The sequence below is a fragment of the Spermophilus citellus genome (genome assembly GCF_964194105.1).
Source record: "Spermophilus citellus genome assembly, chromosome: 14".
Lineage (NCBI taxonomy): Eukaryota > Metazoa > Chordata > Mammalia > Rodentia > Sciuridae > Spermophilus > Spermophilus citellus.
Window position 1 is genome coordinate 18,598,432 of NC_138194.1, and position 23,187 is coordinate 18,621,618.

Below are 23,187 nucleotides of genomic sequence, written 5' to 3' on the forward strand. Positions count from 1 at the left end.
TATATGGATACATGTAGATGGAACTCTAAATCAAGCCAGTTTGTGCTAGCTCCTTGAAACTTTACACAATAAAGTAGTTCCAAGTTCTATCTCTATGGTTTGTTTCCTATTGATGTAGCCCTAAGCAAAGACTGGTGCAAATCACTTTCATGGAAAGGGGTTGCCAAGCTTCCAAAAAACTATGAGTTTCCTGATATCTCAGCACACATTTTTTCATCCAATCCGGATGACACTTTCAGTTAATGATCAGTACCCCAATCCCACTTGGCTCACCAAATTTCGTTGTTCTAGGTGAAACCGTTCATTCGCAGTAACAGTTTTAATTTTTACGTTTCACTCTGTTTTGTCCTACATGGATACATATATTTGGAACTCTAAATCAAACACGGTTTGTGCTATCCCTTTGAAATTTGACACAATAAAGTAGTTCCAAGTTCTATCTCTATGGTTTGTTTCCTATTGATGTTGCCCTAAGCAGAGACTGGCGCAAATCACTTATATGGAAAGGAGTTGCCAAGCTTCCAAAAAACTACGAGTTTCCTGAAATCTCAGCACATATTTTTTCACCCAATCTTGAAGACACTTTCAGGTAATGATCAGTACCCCAATCCCACTTGGCTCACCAAATTTAGTTCTTCTAGGTTAAACCATTCGTTCGCAGTAACAGTTTTAATTTTTAGGTTTCACTCTGTTTTGTCCTACATGGATACATGTAGTTGGAACTCTAAATCAAACACGGTTTGTGCTAGCTCTTTCAAACTTTACACAATAAAGTAGTTACAAGTTCTATCTCTATGGTTTGTTTCCTATTGATGTAGCCCTAAGCAAAGACTGGTGCAAATCACTTTCATGGAAAAGGTTTGACAAGCTTCCGAAAACTACGAGTTTCCTGAAATCTCAGCACACATTTTTTCACCCCATCTGGATGACACTTTCAGGTAATGATCAGTACCCGAATCCCACTGGGCTCACCAAATTTCGTTCTTCTAGGTTAAACCGTTCGTTGGCAGTAACTGTTTTAATTTTTAGGTTTCACTCTGTTTTCTACTATATGAATACATGTAGTTGAAACTCTAAATGAACCACGGTTTGTGCTAGCTCTTTGAAACTTGACACACTAAGGTAGTTTCAAGTTGTATCTCTATGGTTTGTTTCCTATTGATGTAGCCCTAAGCAGAGACTGGCACAAAACACTTTCATGGAAAGGGGTTGCCAAGCTTCAAAAAATCTACGAGTTTCCTAAAATCTCAGCACACATTTTTTCACCCCATCTGGATGACACTTTCAGGTAATGATCAGTACCCCAATCCCACTTGGCTCACCATATTTCATTCTTCTAGATTAAACTGTTCGTTGGCAGTAACTGTTTTAATTTTTAGGTTTCACTCTGTTTTCTACTATACGGATACATGTAGTTGGAACTCTAAATGAAACACGGTTTGTGTTAGCTCTTTGTAACTTGACACAATAAGGTAGTTCCAAGTTCTATGTCTATGGTTTGTTTCCTATTGATGTAGCCCTAAGTAGAGACTGGCGCAAATCACTTTCATGGAAAGGGGTTGCCGAGCTTCAAAAAAACTACGAGTTTCCTGAAATCTCAGCACACATTTTTTCACCCATACTTGATGACACTTTCAGGTAATGATCAGTACCCCAATCCCACTGGGCTCACCAGATTTCGTTCTTCTAGGTTAAACCGTTCGTTGGCAGTAACAGTTTAAATTTTTAGGTTTCACTCTGTTTTCTGCTATATGGATACATGTACTTGGTACTCTAAATCAAAGATGGTTTGTGCTAGCTCTTTGAAACTTGACACAATAAAGTAGTTCCAAGTTCTATCTCTATCGTTTGTTTCCTATTGATGTAATCCTAAGCAGAGACTGGTGCAAATCACTTTCATGGAAAGGGGTTGCCAAGCTTCCAAAAAACAACGAGTTTCCTGAAATCTCAGCACACATTTTTTCACCCCATCTGGATGACACTTTCAGGTAATGATCAGTACCCCAATCCCACTTGCCTCACCAAATTTCGTTCTTCAAGGTTAAACCGTTCGTTGGCAGTAACTGTTTTAATTTTTAGGTTTCACTCTGTTTTCTACTATATGGATACATGCAGTTGGAACTCTAAATGAAACACCGTTTGTGCTAGCTCTTTGAAACTTGACAAAGTAAAGTAGTCCCAAATTCTATTTTATGGTTTGTTTCCTATTGATGTAGCCCTAAGCAGAGACTGGCACAAATCACTTTCATGGAAAGGGGTTGCCAAGCTTGAAAAAAACTACGAGTTTCCTGAAATTTCAGCACACATTTTTTCACCCAATCTTGATGACACTTTCAGGTAATGATCAGTACCCCAATCCCACTTGGTCACCAAATTTCGTTCTTCTAGGTTAAACCGTTCGTTGGCAGTAACAGTTTTAATTTTTAGGTTTCACTCTGTTTTCTCCTATATGGATACATGTAGTTGGAACTCTAAATCAAACACGGTTTGTGAAAGCTCTTTGAAACTTGACACAATAAAGTAGCTCCAAGTTCTATCCCTATGGTTTGTTTCCTATTGATGTAATCCTAAGCAGAGACTGGTGCAAATCACTTTCATGGAAAGGGGTTGCCAAGCTTCCAAAAAACTACGAGTTTCCTGAAATCTCAGCACCCATTTTTTCACCCCATCTGGATGACACATTCAGGTAATGATCAGTATCCCAATCCCACTTGGCTCACCATATTTCGTTCTTATAGATTAAACCGTTCGTTGGCATTAACTGTTTTAATTTTTAGGTTTCACTCTGTTTTCTACTATATGGATATATGTAGTTGGAACTCTAAATGAAACACGGTTTGTGCTAGCTCTTTGTAACTTGACACAATAAGGTAGTTCCACGTTCTATCTCTATAGTTTGTTTCCTATTGATGTAGCCCTGAACAGAGACTGGCGCAAATCACTTTCATGGAAAGGGGTTGCCAAGCTTCCAAAAAACTACGAGTTTCCTGAAATCTCAGCACACAATTTTTCACCCAATCTTGATGACACTTTCAGGTAATGATCAGTACCCCAATCCCACTTGGCACACCGAATTTTGTTCTTATAGGTTAAACCGTTCGTTGGCAGTAACAGTTTTAATTTTTAGGTTTCACTCTGTTTTCTCCTATATGGATACAAGTAGTTGGAACTCTAAATCAAACACGGTTTCTGCTAGCTCTTTGAAACTTGACACAATAAAGTAGTTCCAAGTTCTATCTCTATAGTTTGTTTCTTATTGATGTAGCCCAAATCAGAGACTGGCGCAAATCTCTTTCAAGGAAAGGGGTTGCCAAAATTCCAAAAAACTACGAGTTTCCTGAATTCTCAGCACACATTTTTTCTCCCAATCTGGATGACGCTTTCAGGTAATGATCAGTACCCCAATGCCACTTGCCTCACTAAATTTCGTTCTTCTAGATTAAACCGTTCTTTGGCAGTAACAGTTTAAATTTTTAGGTTTCACTCTGTTTTCTCCTATATGGATACATGTAGTTGGAACTCTAAATCAAACACGGTTTGTGAAAGCTCTTTGAAACTTGACACAATAAAGTAGCTCCAAGTTCTATCCCTATGGTTTGTTTCCTATTGATGTAATCCTAAGCAGAGACTGGTGCAAATCACTTTCATGGAAAGGGGTTGCCAAGCTTCCAAAAAACTACGAGTTTCCTGAAATCTCAGCACCCATTTTTTCACCCAATCTGGATGACACTTTCAGGTAATGATCAGTACCCCAATCCAACTTGGCTCACCATATTTCGTTCTTATAGATTAAACCGTTCGTTGGCAGTAACTGTTTTAATTTTTAGGTTTCACTCTGTTTTCTACTATATGGATACATGTAGTTGGAACTCTAAATGAAACACGGTTTGTGCTAGCTCTTTGTAACTTGACACAATAAGGTAGTTCCAAGTTCTATCTCTATAGTTTGTTTCCTATTGATGTAGCCCTGAACAGAGACTGGCGCAAATCACTTTCATGGAAAGGGGTTGCCAAGCTTCCAAAAAACTACGAGTTTCCTGAAATCTCAGCACACAATTTTTCACCCAATCTTGATGACACTTTCAGGTAATGATCAGTACCCCAATCCCACTTGGCACACCGAATTTTGTTCTTATAGGTTAAACCGTTCGTTGGCAGTAACAGTTTTAATTTTTAGGTTTCACTCTGTTTTCTCCTATATGGATACATGTAGTTGGAACTCTAAATCAAACACGGTTTCTGCTAGCTCTTTGAAACTTGACACAATAAAGTAGTTCCAAGTTCTATCTCTATAGTTTGTTTCCTATTGATGTAGCCCAAATCAGAGACTGGCGCAAATCTCTTTCAAGGAAAGGGGTTGCCAAAATTCCAAAAAACTACGAGTTTCCTGAATTCTCAGCACACATTTTTTCTCCCAATCTGGATGACGCTTTCAGGTAATGATCAGTACCCCAATGCCACTTGCCTCACTAAATTTTGTTCTTCTAGATTAAACCGTTCTTTGGCAGTAACAGTTTAAATTTTTAGGTTTCACTCTGTTTTCTCCTATATGGATACATGTAGTTGGAACTCTAAATCAAACACGGTTTGTGAAAGCTCTTTGAAACTTGACACAATAAAGTAGCTCCAAGTTCTATCCCTATGGTTTGTTTCCTATTGATGTAATCCTAAGCAGAGACTGGTGCAAATCACTTTCATGGAAAGGGGTTGCCAAGCTTCCAAAAAACTACGAGTTTCCTGAAATCTCAGCACCCATTTTTTCACCCAATCTGGATGACACTTTCAGGTAATGATCAGTACCCCAATCCAACTTGGCTCACCATATTTCGTTCTTATAGATTAAACCGTTCGTTGGCAGTAACTGTTTTAATTTTTAGGTTTCACTCTGTTTTCTACTATATGGATACATGTAGTTGGAACTCTAAATGAAACACGGTTTGTGCTAGCTCTTTGTAACTTGACACAATAAGGTAGTTCCAAGTTCTATCTCTATAGTTTGTTTCCTATTGATGTAGCCCTGAACAGAGACTGGCGCAAATCACTTTCATGGAAAGGGGTTGCCAAGCTTCCAAAAAACTACGAGTTTCCTGAAATCTCAGCACACAATTTTTCACCCAATCTTGATGACACTTTCAGGTAATGATCAGTACCCCAATCCCACTTGGCACACCGAATTTTGTTCTTATAGGTTAAACCGTTCGTTGGCAGTAACAGTTTTAATTTTTAGGTTTCACTCTGTTTTCTACTATATGGATACATGTAGTTGGAACTCTAAATCAAACACGGTTTCTGCTAGCTCTTTGAAACTTGACACAATAAAGTAGTTCCAAGTTCTATCTCTATCGTTTTTTTCCTATTGATGTAATCCTAAGCAGAGACTGGTGCAAATCACTTTCATGGAAAGGGGTTGTCAAGCTTCCAAAAAACTACGAGTTTCCTGAAATCTCAGCACATAATTTTTCACTCAATCTTGATGACACTGTCATGTGTTGATCAGTACCCCAATGCCACTTGGCTCACAAAATTCCTTTCTTCTAGATTAAACCGTTCGTTGGCAGTAAAAGTTTAAATTTTTAGGTTTCACTCTGTTTTCTCCTATATGGATACATGTAGATGGAACTCTAAATCAAGCCAGTTTGTGCTAGCTCTTTGAAACTTTACACAATAAAGTAGTTCCAAGTTCTATCTCTATGGTTTGTTTCCTATTGATGTAGCCCTAAGCAGAGAGTGGCGCAAATCACTTACATGGAAAGGAGTTGCCAAGTTTCCAAAAAACTACGAGTTTCCTGAAATCTCAGCACATAATTTTTCACTCAATCTTGATGACACTTTCATGTAATGATCAGTACCCCAATCCCACTTGGCTCACCAAATTTCTTTCTTCTAGATTAAACCGTTCATTGGCAGTAAAAGTTTAAATTTTTAGGTTTCACTCTGTTTTCTCCTATATGGATACATGTAGATGGAACTCTAAATCAAGCCAGTTTGTGCTAGCTCCTTGAAACTTTACACAATAAAGTAGTTCCAAGTTCTATCTCTATGGTTTGTTTCCTATTGATGTAGCCCTAAGCAAAGACTGGTGCAAATCACTTTCATGGAAAGGGTTTGCCAAGCTTCCAAAAAACTATGAGTTTCCTGATATCTCAGCACACATTTTTTTCACCCAATCCGGATGACACTTTCAGTTAATGATCTGTACCCCAATCCCACTTGGCTCACCAAATTTCGTTGTTCTAGGTGAAACCGTTCATTCGCAGTAACAGTTTTAATTTTTACGTTTCACTCTGTTTTGTCCTACATGGATACATATATTTGGAACTCTAAATCAAACACGGTTTGTGCTATCCCTTTGAAATTTGACACAATAAAGTAGTTCCAAGTTCTATCTCTATGGTTTGTTTCCTATTGATGTTGCCCTAAGCAGAGACTGGCGCAAATCACTTATATGGAAAGGAGTTGCCAAGCTTCCAAAAAACTACGAGTTTCCTGAAATCTCAGCACATATTTTTTCACCCAATCTTGAAGACACTTTCAGGTAATGATCAGTACCCCAATCCCACTTGGCTCACCAAATTTAGTTCTTCTAGGTTAAACCATTCGTTCGCAGTAACAGTTTTAATTTTTAGGTTTCACTCTGTTTTGTCCTACATGGATACATGTAGTTGGAACTCTAAATCAAACACGGTTTGTGCTAGCTCTTTCAAACTTTACACAATAAAGTAGTTACAAGTTCTATCTCTATGGTTTGTTTCCTATTGATGTAGCCCTAAGCAAAGACTGGTGCAAATCACTTTCATGGAAAAGGTTTGACAAGCTTCCGAAAACTACGAGTTTCCTGAAATCTCAGCACACATTTTTTCACCCCATCTGGATGACACTTTCAGGTAATGATCAGTACCCCAATCCCACTGGGCTCACCAAATTTCGTTCTTCTAGGTTAAACCGTTCGTTGGCAGTAACTGTTTTAATTTTTAGGTTTCACTCTGTTTTCTACTATATGAATACATGTAGTTGAAACTCTAAATGAACCACGGTTTGTGCTAGCTCTTTGAAACTTGACACACTAAGGTAGTTCCAAGTTGTATCTCTATGGTTTGTTTCCTATTGATGTAGCCCTAAGCAGAGACTGGCACAAAACACTTTCATGGAAAGGGGTTGCCAAGCTTCAAAAAATCTACGAGTTTCCTAAAATCTCAGCACACATTTTTTCACCCCATCTGGATGACACTTTCAGGTAATGATCAGTACCCCAATCCCACTTGGCTCACCATATTTCATTCTTCTAGATTAAACCGTTCGTTGGCAGTAACTGTTTTAATTTTTAGGTTTCACTCTGTTTTCTACTATACGGATACATGTAGTTGGAACTCTAAATGAAACACGGTTTGTGTTAGCTCTTTGTAACTTGACACAATAAGGTAGTTCCAAGTTCTATGTCTATGGTTTGTTTCCTATTGATGTAGCCCTAAGTAGAGACTGGCGCAAATCACTTTCATGGAAAGGGGTTGCCGAGCTTCAAAAAAACTACGAGTTTCCTGAAATCTCAGCACACATTTTTTCACCCATACTTGATGACACTTTCAGGTAATGATCAGTACCCCAGTCCCACTGGGCTCACCAGATTTCGTTCTTCTAGGTTAAACCGTTCGTTGGCAGTAACAGTTTAAATTTTTAGGTTTCACTCTGTTTTCTGCTATATGGATACATGTACTTGGTACTCTAAATCAAAGACGGTTTGTGCTAGCTCTTTGAAACTTGACACAATAAAGTAGTTCCAAGTTCTATCTCTATTGTTTGTTTCCTATTGATGTAATCCTAAGCAGAGACTGGTGCAAATCAATTTCATGGAAAGGGGTTGCCAAGCTTCAAAAAACTACGAGTTTCCTGAAATCTCAGCACACATTTTTTCACCCCATCTGGATGACACTTTCAGGTAATGATCAGTACCCCAATCCCACTTGCCTCACCAAATTTCGTTCTTCAAGGTTAAACCGTTCGTTGGCAGTAACTGTTTTAATTTTTAGGTTTCACTCTGTTTTCTACTATATGGATACATGTAGTTGGAACTCTAAATGAAACACCGTTTGTGCTAGCTCTTTGAAACTTGACAAAGTAAAGTAGTCCCAAATTCTATTTTATGGTTTGTTTCCTATTGATGTAGCCCTAAGCAGAGACTGGCACAAATCACTTTCATGGAAAGGGGTTGCCAAGCTTGAAAAAAACTACGAGTTTCCTGAAATTTCAGCACACATTTTTTCACCCAATCTTGATGACACTTTCAGGTAATGATCAGTACCCCAATCCCACTTGGTCACCAAATTTCGTTCTTCTAGGTTAAACCGTTCGTTGGCAGTAACAGTTTTAATTTTTAGGTTTCACTCTGTTTTCTCCTATATGGATACATGTAGTTGGAACTCTAAATCAAACACGGTTTGTGAAAGCTCTTTGAAACTTGACACAATAAAGTAGCTCCAAGTTCTATCCCTATGGTTTGTTTCCTATTGATGTAATCCTAAGCAGAGACTGGTGCAAATCACTTTCATGGAAAGGGGTTGCCAAGCTTCCAAAAAACTACGAGTTTCCTGAAATCTCAGCACCCATTTTTTCACCCCATCTGGATGACACATTCAGGTAATGATCAGTACCCCAATCCCACTTGGCTCACCATATTTCGTTCTTATAGAATAAACCGTTCGTTGGCATTAACTGTTTTAATTTTTAGGTTTCACTCTGTTTTCTACTATATGGATACATGTAGTTGGAACTCTAAATGAAACACGGTTTGTGCTAGCTCTTTGTAACTTGACACAATAAGGTAGTTCCACGTTCTATCTCTATAGTTTGTTTCCTATTGATGTAGCCCTGAACAGAGACTGGCGCAAATCACTTTCATGGAAAGGGGTTGCCAAGCTTCCAAAAAACTACGAGTTTCCTGAAATCTCAGCACACAATTTTTCACCCAATCTTGATGACACTTTCAGGTAATGATCAGTACCCCAATCCCACTTGGCACACCGAATTTTGTTCTTATAGGTTAAACCGTTCGTTGGCAGTAACAGTTTTAATTTTTAGGTTTCACTCTGTTTTCTCCTATATGGATACATGTAGTTGGAACTCTAAATCAAACACGGTTTCTGCTAGCTCTTTGAAATTGACACAATAAAGTAGTTCCAAGTTCTATCTCTATCGTTTTTTTCCTATTGATGTAATCCTAAGCAGAGACTGGTGCAAATCACTTTCATGGAAAGGGGTTGTCAAGCTTCCAAAAAACTACGAGTTTCCTGAAATCTCATCACACATTTTTTCACCCCATCTGGATGACAATTTCAGGTAATGATCAGTACCCCAATGCCACTTGGCTCACCAAATTTCGTTCTTCTAGGTTAAACCGTTCGTTGGCAGTAACAGTTTAAATATTTAGGTTTCACTCTGTTTTCTCCTATATGGATACATGTAGGTGGAACTCTAAATCAAACACGGTTTGTGCTAGCTCTTTGAAACTTGACACAATAAAGTAGTTCCAAGTTCTATCTCTATGGTTTGTTTCCTATTGATGTAGCCCTAAGCAGAGAGTGGCGCAAATCACTTACATGGAAAGGAGTTGCCAAGTTTCCAAAAAACTACGAGTTTCCTGAAATCTCAGCACATAATTTTTCACTCAATCTTGATGACACTTTCATGTAATGATCAGTACCCCAATCCCACTTGGCTCACCAAATTTCTTTCTTCTAGATTAAAACGTTCGTTGGCAGTAAAAGTTTAAATTTTTAGGTTTCACTCTGTTTTCTCCTATATGGATACATGTAGATGGAACTCTAAATCAAGCCAGTTTGTGCTAGCTCCTTGAAACTTTACACAATAAAGTAGTTCCAAGTTCTATCTCTATGGTTTGTTTCCTATTGATGTAGCCCTAAGCAAAGACTGGTGCAAATCACTTTCATGGAAAGGGTTTGCCAAGCTTCCAAAAAACTATGAGTTTCCTGATATCTCAGCACACATTTTTTCATCCAATCCGGATGACACTTTCAGTTAATGATCTGTACCCCAATCCCACTTGGCTCACCAAATTTCGTTGTTCTAGGTGAAACCGTTCATTCGCAGTAACAGTTTTAATTTTTACGTTTCACTCTGTTTTGTCCTACATGGATACATATATTTGGAACTCTAAATCAAACACGGTTTGTGCTATCCCTTTGAAATTTGACACAATAAAGTAGTTCCAAGTTCTATCTCTATGGTTTGTTTCCTATTGATGTTGCCCTAAGCAGAGACTGGCGCAAATCACTTATATGGAAAGGAGTTGCCAAGCTTCCAAAAAACTACGAGTTTCCTGAAATCTCAGCACATATTTTTTCACCCAATCTTGAAGACACTTTCAGGTAATGATCAGTACCCCAATCCCACTTGGCTCACCAAATTTAGTTCTTCTAGGTTAAACCATTCGTTCGCAGTAACAGTTTTAATTTTTAGGTTTCACTCTGTTTTGTCCTACATGGATACATGTAGTCGGAACTCTAAATCAAACACGGTTTGTGCTAGCTCTTTCAAACTTTACACAATAAAGTAGTTACAAGTTCTATCTCTATGGTTTGTTTCCTATTGATGTAGCCCTAAGCAAAGACTGGTGCAAATCACTTTCATGGAAAAGGTTTGACAAGCTTCTGAAAACTACGAGTTTCCTGAAATCTCAGCACACATTTTTTCACCCCATCTGGATGACACTTTCAGGTAATGATCAGTACCCCAATCCCACTGGGCTCACCAAATTTCGTTCTTCTAGGTTAAACCGTTCGTTGGCAGTAACTGTTTTAATTTTTAGGTTTCACTCTGTTTTCTACTATATGAATACATGTAGTTGAAACTCTAAATGAACCACGGTTTGTGCTAGCTCTTTGAAACTTGACACACTAAGGTAGTTCCAAGTTGTATCTCTATGGTTTGTTTCCTATTGATGTAGCCCTAAGCAGAGACTGGCACAAAACACTTTCATGGAAAGGGGTTGCCAAGCTTCAAAAAATCTACGAGTTTCCTAAAATCTCAGCACACATTTTTTCACCCCATCTGGATGACACTTTCAGGTAATGATCAGTACCCCAATCCCACTTGGCTCACCATATTTCATTCTTCTAGATTAAACCGTTCGTTGGCAGTAACTGTTTTAATTTTTAGGTTTCACTCTGTTTTCTACTATACGGATACATGTAGTTGGAACTCTAAATGAAACACGGTTTGTGTTAGCTCTTTGTAACTTGACACAATAAGGTAGTTCCAAGTTCTATGTCTATGGTTTGTTTCCTATTGATGTAGCCCTAAGTAGAGACTGGCGCAAATCACTTTCATGGAAAGGGGTTGCCGAGCTTCAAAAAAACTACGAGTTTCCTGAAATCTCAGCACACATTTTTTCACCCATACTTGATGACACTTTCAGGTAATGATCAGTACCCCAATCCCACTTGGCTCACCAGATTTCGTTCTTCTTGGTTAAACCGTTCGTTGGCAGTAACAGTTTAAATTTTTAGGTTTCACTCTGTTTTCTGCTATATGGATACATGTACTTGGTACTCTAAATCAAAGACGGTTTGTGCTAGCTCTTTGAAACTTGACACAATAAAGTAGTTCCAAGTTCTATCTCTATCGTTTGTTTCCTATTGATGTAATCCTAAGCAGAGACTGGTGCAAATCACTTTCATGGAAAGGGGTTGCCAAGCTTCCAAAAAACTACGAGTTTCCTGAAATCTCAGCACACATTTTTTCACCCCATCTGGATGACACTTTCAGGTAATGATCAGTACCCCAATCCCACTTGCCTCACCAAATTTCGTTCTTCAAGGTTAAACCGTTCGTTGGCAGTAACTGTTTTAATTTTTAGGTTTCACTCTGTTTTCTACTATATGGATACATGTAGTTGGAACTCTAAATGAAACACCGTTTGTGCTAGCTCTTTGAAACTTGACAAAGTAAAGTAGTCCCAAATTCTATTTTATGGTTTGTTTCCTATTGATGTAATCCTAAGCAGAGACTGGTGCAAATCACTTTCATGGAAAGGGGTTGCCAAGCTTCCAAAAAACTACGAGTTTCCTGAAATCTCAGCACCCATTTTTTCACCCCATCTGGATGACACATTCAGGTAATGATCAGTACCCCAATCCCACTTGGCTCACCATATTTCGTTCTTATAGATTAAACCGTTCGTTGGCATTAACTGTTTTAATTTTTAGGTTTCACTCTGTTTTCTACTATATGGATACATGTAGTTGGAACTCTAAATGAAACACGGTTTGTGCTAGCTCTTTGTAACTTGACACAATAAGGTAGTTCCACGTTCTATCTCTATAGTTTGTTTCCTATTGATGTAGCCCTGAACAGAGACTGGTGCAAATCACTTTCATGGAAAGGGGTTGCCAAGCTTCCAAAAAACTACGAGTTTCCTGAAATCTCAGCACACATTTTTTCACCCAATCTTGATGACACTTTCAGGTAATGATCAGTACCCCAATCCCACTTGGCACACCGAATTTTGTTCTTATAGGTTAAACCGTTCGTTGGCAGTAACAGTTTTAATTTTTAGGTTTCACTCTGTTTTCTCCTATATGGATACATGTAGTTGGAACTCTAAATCAAACACGGTTTCTGCTAGCTCTTTGAAACTTGACACAATAAAGTAGTTCCAAGTTCTATCTCTATCGTTTTTTTCCTATTGATGTAATCCTAAGCAGAGACTGGTGCAAATCACTTTCATGGAAAGGGGTTGTCAAGCTTCCAAAAAACTACGAGTTTCCTGAAATCGCATCACACATTTTTTCACCCCATCTGGATGACAATTTCAGGTAATGATCAGTACCCCAATGCCACTTGGCTCACCAAATTTCGTTCTTCTAGGTTAAACCGTTCGTTGGCAGTAACAGTTTAAATATTTAGGTTTCACTCTGTTTTCTCCTATATGGATACATGTAGGTGGAAATCTAAATCAAACACGGTTTGTGCAAGCTCTTTGAAACTTGACACAATAAAGTAGCTCCACGTTCTATCTCTATGGTTTGTTTCCTATTGATGAAGCCCTATGCAGTGACTGGCACAAATCACTTTCAGGAAAGGGGTTGCCAAGCTTCCAAAAAACTACGAGTTTCCTGAAATGTCAGCACACATTTTTTCACACAATCTGGATGACACTTTCAGGTAATGATCAGTACCCCAATCCCTCTTGGCACCCCAAATTTCGTTCTTCTAGGTTAAACCGTTCGTTGGCAGTAACAGTTTTAATTTTTAGGTTTCACTCTGTTTTCTCCTATATGGATACATGTAGTTGGAACTCTAAATCAAACATGGTTTGTGCTAGCTCTTTGAAACTTGACAGAATAAATTTGTTCCAAGTTTTATCTCTATGGTTTGTTTCCTATTGATGTAGCCCAAATCAGAGACTGGCGCAAATCTCTTTCAAGGAAAGGGGTTGCCAAAATTCCAAAAAACTACGAGTTTCCTGAATTCTCAGCACACATTTTTTCTCCCAATCTGGATGACACTTTCAGGTAATGATCAGTACCCCAATGCCACTTGCCTCACTAAATTTCGTTCTTCTAGATTAAACCGTTCTTTGGCAGTAACAGTTTAAATTTTTAGGTTTCACTCTGTTTTCTCCTATATGGATACATGTAGTTGGAACTCTAAATCAAACACGGTTTGTGAAAGCTCTTTGAAACTTGACACAATAAAGTAGCTCCAAGTTCTATCCCTATGGTTTGTTTCCTATTGATGTAATCCTAAGCAGAGACTGGTGCAAATCACTTTCATGGAAAGGGGTTGCCAAGCTTCCAAAAAACTACGAGTTTCCTGAAATCTCAGCACCCATTTTTTCACCCAATCTGGATGACACTTTCAGGTAATGATCAGTACCCCAATCCAACTTGGCTCACCATATTTCGTTCTTATAGATTAAACCGTTCGTTGGCAGTAACTGTTTTAATTTTTAGGTTTCACTCTGTTTTCTACTATATGGATACATGTAGTTGGAACTCTAAATGAAACACGGTTTGTGCTAGCTCTTTGTAACTTAACACAATAAGGTAGTTCCAAGTTCTATCTCTATAGTTTGTTTCCTATTGATGTAGCCCTGAACAGAGACTGGCGCAAATCACTTTCATGGAAAGGGGTTGCCAAGCTTCCAAAAAACTACGAGTTTCCTGAAATCTCAGCCACAATTTTTCACCCAATCTTGATGACACTTTCAGGTAATGATCAGTACCCCAATCCCACTTGGCACACCGAATTTTGTTCTTATAGGTTAAACCGTTCGTTGGCAGTAACAGTTTTAATTTTTAGGTTTCACTCTGTTTTCTCCTATATGGATACATGTAGTTGGAACTCTAAATCAAACACGGTTTCTGCTAGCTCTTTGAAACTTGACACAATAAAGTAGTTCCAAGTTCTATCTCTATCGTTTTTTTCCTATTGATGTAATCCTAAGCAGAGACTGGTGCAAATCACTTTCATGGAAAGGGGTTGTCAAGCTTCCAAAAAACTACGAGTTTCCTGAAATCTCATCACACATTTTTTCACCCCATCTGGATGACAATTTCAGGTAATGATCAGTACCCCAATCCCACTTGGGTCACCAAATTTCGTTCTTCTAGGTTAAACCGTTCGTTGGCAGTAACAGTTTAAATATTTAGGTTTCACTCTGTTTTCTGCTATATGGATACATGTACTTGGTACTCTAAATCAAAGACAGTTTGTGCTAGTTCTATGAAACTTCACACAATAAGGTACTTCCAAGTTCTATCTCTATGGTTTGTTTCCTATTGATGTAGCCCTGAACAGAGACTGGCGCAAATCACTTTCATGGAAAGGGGTTGCCAAGCTTCCAAAAAATTACGAGTTTCCTGAAATCTCAGCACACATTTTTTCACCCAATCTGGATGACACTTTCAGGTAATGATCAGTACCCCAATCCCACTTGGCACACCAAATTTCGTTCTTCTAGGTTAAACCGATCATTGGCAGTAACAGTTTTAATTTTTAGGTGTCACTCTGTTTTCTTCTATATGGATACATGTAGTTGGAACTCTAAATCAAAGACGGTTTGTGGTAGCACTTTGAAACTTGACACAATAAAATAGTTCCAAGGTCTTTCTCTATGGTTTGTTTCCTATTGATGTAGCCCTGAACAGTGACTGGCGCAAATCACTTTCATGGAAAGGGGTTTCCAAGCTTCCAAAAAACTACGAGTTTCCTAAACTCTCAGTACACAGTTTTTCACCTAATCATGATGACACTTTCAGGTAATGATCAGTACCCCAATCCCACTTGGCACACCAAATTTCGTTCTTCTAGGTTAAACCGTTCGTTGGCTGTAACAGTTTTAATTTTTAGGTTTCACTCTGTTTTCTCCTATATGGATAAAAGTAGTTGGAACTCTAAATCAAAGACGGTTTTTGGTAGCTCTATGAAACTTGACACAATAAAGTAGTTCCAAGTTCTATCTCTATGGTTTGTTTCCTATTGATGTAGCCCTAAGCAGAGACTGGCGCAAATCACGTTCATGGAAAGGGGTTGCCAAGCTTCCAAAAAACTACGAGTTTCCTGAAATGTCAGCACACATTTTTTCACCCAAACTTGATGACACTTTCAGGTAATGATCAGTACCCCAATGCCACTTGGCTCACCAAATTTCGTTCTTCTAGGTTAAACCGTTTGTTGGCAGTAACAGTTTTAATTTTTAGGTTTCACTCTGTTTTCTCCTATATGGATACATATAGTTGGAACTCTAAATCAAACACGGTTTGTGCTAGCTCTTTGAAACTTGACACAATAAGGTAGTTCCAAGTTCTATGTATATGGTTTGTTTCCTAATGATGTAGCCCTAAGTAGAGACTGGCACAAATCACTTTCATGGAAAGGGGTTGCCAAGCTTCAAAAAAACTACGAGTTTAATGAACTCTCAGCACACATTTTTTCACCTAATCATGATGACACTTTCAGGTAATGATCAGTACCCCAATCCCACTGGGCTCACCAAATTTCGTTCTTCTAGGTTAAACCGTTCGTTGGCAGTAACACTTTAAATTTTTAGGTTTCACTCTATTTTCTGCTATATGGATACATGTACTTGGTACTCTAAATCAAAGACGGTTTGTGCTAGTTCTTTGAAACTTCACACAATAAAGTACTTCCAAGTTCTATCTCTATGGTTTGTTTCCTATTAATGTAGCCCTGAACATAGACTGGCGCAAATCACTTTCATGGAAAGGGGTTGCCAAGCTTCCAAAAAACTACGAGTTTCCTGAAATCTCAGCACACATTTTTTCACCCAATCTTGATGACACTTTCAGGTAATGATCAGTACCCCAATACCACTTGGCACACCAAATTTCCTTCTTCTAGGTAAAAACGTTCGTTGGCAGTAACATTTTTAATTTTTAGGTTTCACTCTGTTTTCTTCTATATGGATACATGTCGTTGGAACTCTAAATCAAAGACGGTTTGTGGTAGCTCTTTGAAACTTGACATAATAAAATAGATCCAAGTTCTATCTCTATGGTTTGTTTCCTATTGATGTAGCCCTGAACAGAGACTGGCGCAAATCACTTTAATGGAAAGGGGTTGCCAAGCTTCCAAAAAACTACGAGTTTCCTGAACTCTCAGCACACATTTTTTCACCCAATCTTGATGACACTTTCATGTACTGAGCAGTACCCGAATCCAACTTGGCTCACCAAATTTTGTTCTTCTAGGTTAAACCGTTCGTTGGCAGTAACAGGTTTAATTTATAGGTTTCACTCTGTTTTCTCCTATATGGATTCATGTAGTTGGAACTTAATTCAAAGACGGTTTGTGGTAGCTCTTTGAAACTTGACACAATAAAGAAGTTCCAAGTTCTATCTCTATGGTTTGTTTCCTATTGATGTAGCCCTAAGCAGAGCCTGGCGCAAATCACTTTCGTGGAAAGGGGTTGCCAAGCTTCCAAAAACTACAAGTTTCCTTAAATCTCAGCACATATTTTTTCACCCAATCTTGATGACACTTTCAGGTAATGATCAGTACCCCAATCCCACTTGGCTCACCAAATTTCGTTCTTCTAGGTTTAACCGTTCGTTGGCAGTAACAGTTTTAATTTATAGGTTTCTGTCTGTTTTATCCTATATAGATACATATAGTTGGAACTCTAAATCAAAGACGGTTTGTGCAAGCTCTTTGAAACTTGACACAATAAAGTAGTTCAAAGTTCTATCTCTATGGTTTGTTTCCTATTGATGTAGCTCTAAGCAGAGACTGGCGCAAATCACTTTCATGGAAAGGGGTTGCCAAGCTTCCAAAAAACTATGAGTTTCCTGAAATCTCATCACACATTTTTCACCCAATCTTGATGACACTTTCATGTACTGATCAGTACCCCAATCCCACTTGGCTCACCAAATTTCGTTCTTCTAGGTTAAACCGTTCGTTGGCAGTAACAGTTTTAATTTTTAGGTTTCACTCTGTTTTCTCCTATATGGATACATGTAGTTGGAATCTAAATCAAACACGGTTTGTGCTAGCTCTTTGAAACTTGACACAATAATGTAGTTCCAAGTTCAATCTCTATGGTTTGTTTCCTATTCATGTAGCCCTAAGCAGAGACTTGTGCAAATCACTTTCATGGAAAGGTGTTGTCAAGCTTCCAAAAAACTATGAGTTTCCTGAATTCTCAGCACACATTTTTTCACCCAATCTGGATGACTCTTTCAGGTAATGATCAATACCCCAATCCCACTTGGCTCACCAAATTTCGTTCTTCTAGGTTAAACCGTTCGTTGGCAGTAACAGTTTTAATTTTTAGGTTTCACTCTGTTTTCTCCTATATGGATACATGTAGTTGGAACTCTAAATCAAAGACGGTTTGTGGTAGCTCTTTGAAACTTGACACAATAAAGTAGTTCCAAGTTCTATCTCTATGGTTTGTTTACTATTGATGTAGCCCTAAGCAGAGACTGGCACAAATCACTTTCATGGAAAGGGATTGCCAAGATTCCAAAAAACTACGAGTTTCCTGAAATGTCAGCACACATTTTTTCACCCAATTTTGATGACACTTTCAGGTAATGATCAGTCCCCCAATGCCACTTGGCTCACCAAATTTCGTTCTTCTAGGTTAAACCGTTTGTTGGCAGTAACAGTTTAAATTTTTAGGTTTCACTCTGGTTTCTCCTATATGGATACATGTAGTTGGAACTCTAAATCAACCACGGTTTGTGCAAGCTCTTTGAAACTTGACACAATAAAGTAGTAGAGTTCTCTCTCTATGGTTTGTTTCCTATTGATGTAGCCCTAAGCAGAGACTGGCGCAAATCACTTTCATGGAAAGGGGTTGCCAAGCTTCCAAAAAACCACGAGTTTCCTGAAATCTCATCACACATTTTTTCACCCAATCTTGATGACACTTTCAGGTAATGATCAGGACCCCAATCCCACTTGGGTCACCAAATTTCGTTCTTCTAGGTTAAACCGTTCGTTGGCAGAAACAGTTTTAATTTTTAGGTTTCACTCTGTTTTCTCCTATATGGATACATGTAGTTGGAACTCTAAATCAAACACGGTTTGTGCTAGCTCTTTGAAACTTGACACAATAAGGTAGTTCTAAGTTCTATCTCTATGGTTTGTTTCCTATTGATGTAGCCCTAAGCAGAGACTGGCGCAAATCAGTTTCATGGAAAGGGGTTGCCAAGCTTCCAAAAAACTACGAGTTTCCTGAAATCTCAGCACACATTTTTTCACCCAATCTTGATGACATTTTCAGGTAATGATCAGTACCCCAATCCCACTTGGCTCACCAAATTTTGTTCTTCTAGTTTAAACCGTTCTTTGACAGGAACAGTTTAAATTTTTAGGTTTCACTCTGTTTTCTCCAATATGAATACATGTAGTTGGAACTCTAAATCAAAGACGGTTTGTGCTAGCTCTTTGAAACTTTACACAATAAAATAATTCCAAGTTCTATCTCTATGGGTTGTTTCCTATTGATGTAGCACTAAGCACAGACTGGCGCAAATCACTTTCATGGAAAAGGGTTGCCAAGCTTCCAAAAAACTACGAGTTTCCTGAAAACTCAGGACACATTTTTTCACCCAATAGTGATGACACTTTCAGGTAATAATCCGTACCCCAATCCCACTTGGCTCATCAAATTTCGTTCTTCTATGTTAAACCGTTCGTTGGCAGTAACAGTTTAAATTTTTAGGTTTCACTCTGTTTTCTCTTATATGGATACATGTTGTTGGAACTCTAAATCAAAGACAGTTTGTGCTAGCCCTTTGAAACTTTACACAATAAAATGGTTCCAAGTTCTATCTCTATGGTTTGTTTCCTATTGATGTAGCCCTAAGCAGAGACTGGTGCAAATCACTTTCATGGAAAGGGGTTGCCAAGCTTCCAAAAAACTACGAGTTTCCTGAAATCTCAGCACACATTTTTTCACCCAATCTTGATGAAACTTTCAGGTAATGATCAGTACCCAAATCCCACTTGGCTCACCAAATTTCGTTCTTCTGTGTCAAACCGTTCGTTGGCAGTAACAGTTTAAATTTTTAGGTTTAACTCTTTTTTCTCCTACATGGATACATGTAGTTGGAACTCTACATCAATCAGGGTTTGTGCTAGCTCTTTGAAAATTGACACAATAAAGTAGTTCCAAGTTCTATCTCTATCGTTTGTTTCCTATTGATGTAACTCTAAGCAGAGGCTGGTGCAAATCACTTTCATGGAAAGGGGTTGCCAAGCTTCCAAAAAACTACGAGTTTCCTGAAATTTCATCACACATTCTTTCAACCAATCTGGATGACACTTACAGGTAATGATCAGTACACCAATCCCACTTGGCTCACCAAATTTCGTTCTTCTACGTTAAACCGTTCGTTGGCAGTAACTGTTTTAATTTTTAGGTTTCACTCTGTTTTCTCCTATATGGATACATGTAGTTGGAACTCTAAATCACAGACGGTTTGTGCTAGCTCTTTGAAACTTGACACAATAGAGAAGTTCCAAGTTCTATCTCTATGGTTTGATTCCTATTGATGTAGCCCTAAGCAGAGAATGATGCAAATCACTTTCATGGAAAGGGGTTGCCAAGCTTCAAAAAACTATGAGTTTCCAGAAATCTCAGCACACATTTTTTCACCCAATCTGGATGACACTTTCATGTAATGATGAGGACCCCAACCCCACTTGGCTCACCAACTTTCATTCTTCTAGGTTAAACCGTTCGTTGGCAGTAACAGTTTTAATTTTTAGGATTCATCTGTTTTCTCCTCTATGGATACATGTAGTTTGAACTCTAAATCAAATACGGTTTGTGCTAGCTCTTTGAAACTTGACAAAATAGAGAAGTTCCAAGTTCTATCTCTATGGTTTGTTTCCTATTGATGTAGCCCTAAGCAGAGCCTGGCGCAAATCACTTTCGTGGAAAGGGGTTGCCAAGCTTCCAAAAAACTACGAGTTTCCTGAAATCTCAGCACACATTTTTTCACCCAATCTTGATGACACTCTCAGGTAATGATCAGTACCTCAATCCCACTTGGCTCACCAAATTTCGTTCTTCTAGGTTAAACCGTTCGTTGGGAGTAACAGTTTAAATTTTTAGGTTTCACTCTGTTTTCTCCTATATGGATACATGTAGTTGGAACTCTAAATCAAACACGGTTTGTGCAAGCTCTTTGAAACTTGACACAATAAAGTAGTTCCAAGTTCTCTCTCTATGGTTTGTTTCCTATTGATGTAGCCCTAAGCAGAGACTGGCACAAATCACTTTCATGGAAAGGGGTTGCCAAGCTTCCAAAAAACTACGAGTTTCCTGAAATCTCAGCACACATTTTTTCACCCAATCTGGATGACACTTTCAGGTAATGATCAGTACCCCAATCCCACTTGGCTCACCAAATTTCATTCTTCTAGGTTAAACCGTTCGTTGGCAGTAACAGTTTAAATTTTTAGGTTTCACTCTGTTTTCTCCTATAAGGATACATGTAGTTGGAACTCTAAATCAAACATGGTTTGTGCTAGCTCTTTGAAACTTTACACAATAAGGTAGTTCCAAGTTCTATCTGTATGGTTTGTTTCCTATTGATGTAGCCCTAAGCAGAGACTGGTGCAAATCACTTTCATGGAAAGTGGTTGCCAAGCTTCCAAAAAACTACGAGTTTCCTGAAATCTCATCACACATTTTTTCACCCAATCTGGATGACACTTTCATGTAATGATCAGTACCCCAATCCCACTTGGCTCACCAAATTTCATTCTTCTAGGTTAAACCGTTCGTTGGCAGTAACAGTTTTAATTTTTAGGATTCATCTGTTTTCTCCTATATGGATACATGTAGTTTGAACTCTAAATCAAATACGGTTTGTGCTAGCTCTTTGAAACTTGACAAAATAGAGAAGTTCCAAGTTCTATCTCTATGGTTTGTTTCCTATTGATGTAGCCCTAAGCAGAGCCTGGCGCAAATCACTTTTGTGGAAAGGGGTTGCCAAGCTTCCAAAAAACTACGAGTTTCCTGAAATCTCAGCACACATTTTTTCACCCAATCTTGATGACACTCTCAGGTAATGATCAGTACCTCAATCCCACTTGGCTCACCAAATTTCGTTCTTCTAGGTTAAACCGTTCGTTGGGAGTAACAGTTTAAATTTTTAGGTTTCACTCTGTTTTCTCCTATATGGATACATGTAGTTGGAACTCTAAATCAAACACGGTTTGTGCAAGCTCTTTGAAACTTGACACAATAAAGTAGTTCCAAGTTCTCTCTCTATGGTTTGTTTCCTATTGATGTAGCCCTAAGCAGAGACTGGCACAAATCACTTTCATGGAAAGGGGTTGCCAAGCTTCCAAAAAACTACGAGTTTCCTGAAATCTCAGCACACATTTTTTCACCCAATCTGGATGACACTTTCAGGTAATGATCAGTACCCCAATCCCACTTGGCTCACCAAATTTCATTCTTCTAGGTTAAACCGTTCGTTGGCAGTAACAGTTTAAATTTTTAGGTTTCACTCTGTTTTCTCCTATAAGGATACATGTAGTTGGAACTCTAAATCAAACATGGTTTGTGCTAGCTCTTTGAAACTTTACACAATAAGGTAGTTCCAAGTTCTATCTGTATGGTTTGTTTCCTATTGATGTAGCCCTAAGCAGAGACTGGTGCAAATCACTTTCATGGAAAGTGGTTGCCAAGCTTCCAAAAAACTACGAGTTTCCTGAAATCTCATCACACATTTTTTCACCCAATCTGGATGACACTTTCATGTAATGATCAGTACCCCAATCCCACTTGGCTCACCAAATTTCATTCTTCTAGGTTAAACCGTTCGTTGGCAGTAACAGTTTTAATTTTTAGGATTCATCTGTTTTCTCCTATATGGATACATGTAGTTTGAACTCTAAATCAAATACGGTTTGTGCTAGCTCTTTGAAACTTGACAAAATAGAGAAGTTCCAAGTTCTATCTCTATGGTTTGTTTCCTATTGATGTAGCCCTAAGCAGAGCCTGGCGCAAATCACTTTTGTGGAAAGGGGTTGCCAAGCTTCCAAAAAACTACGAGTTTCCTGAAATCTCAGCACACATTTTTTCACCCAATCTTGATGACACTCTCAGGTAATGATCAGTACCTCAATCCCACTTGGCTCACCAAATTTCGTTCTTCTAGGTTAAACCGTTCGTTGGGAGTAACAGTTTAAATTTTTAGGTTTCACTCTGTTTTCTCCTATATGGATACATGTAGTTGGAACTCTAAATCAAACACGGTTTGTGCAAGCTCTTTGAAACTTTACACAATAAGGTAGTTCCTAGTTCTATCTGTATGGTTTGTTTCCTATTGATGTAGCCCTAAGCAGAGACTGGTGCAAATCACTTTCATGGAAAGTGGTTGCCAAGCTTCTAAAAAACTACGAGTTTCCTGAAATCTCATCACACATTTTTTCACCCAATCTTGATGACTCTTTCAGGTACTGATCAGTACCCCAATCCCACTTAGGTCACCAAATTTCGTTCTTCTAGGTCAAACCGTTCGTTGGCAGTAACAGTTTTAATTTTTAGGTTTCACTCTGTTTTCTCCTATATGGATACATGTAGTTGGAACTCTAAATCAAACACGGTTTGTGGTAGCTCTTTGAAACTTGACACAATAAAGTAGTTCCAAGTTCAATCTCTATGGTTTTTTTCCTATT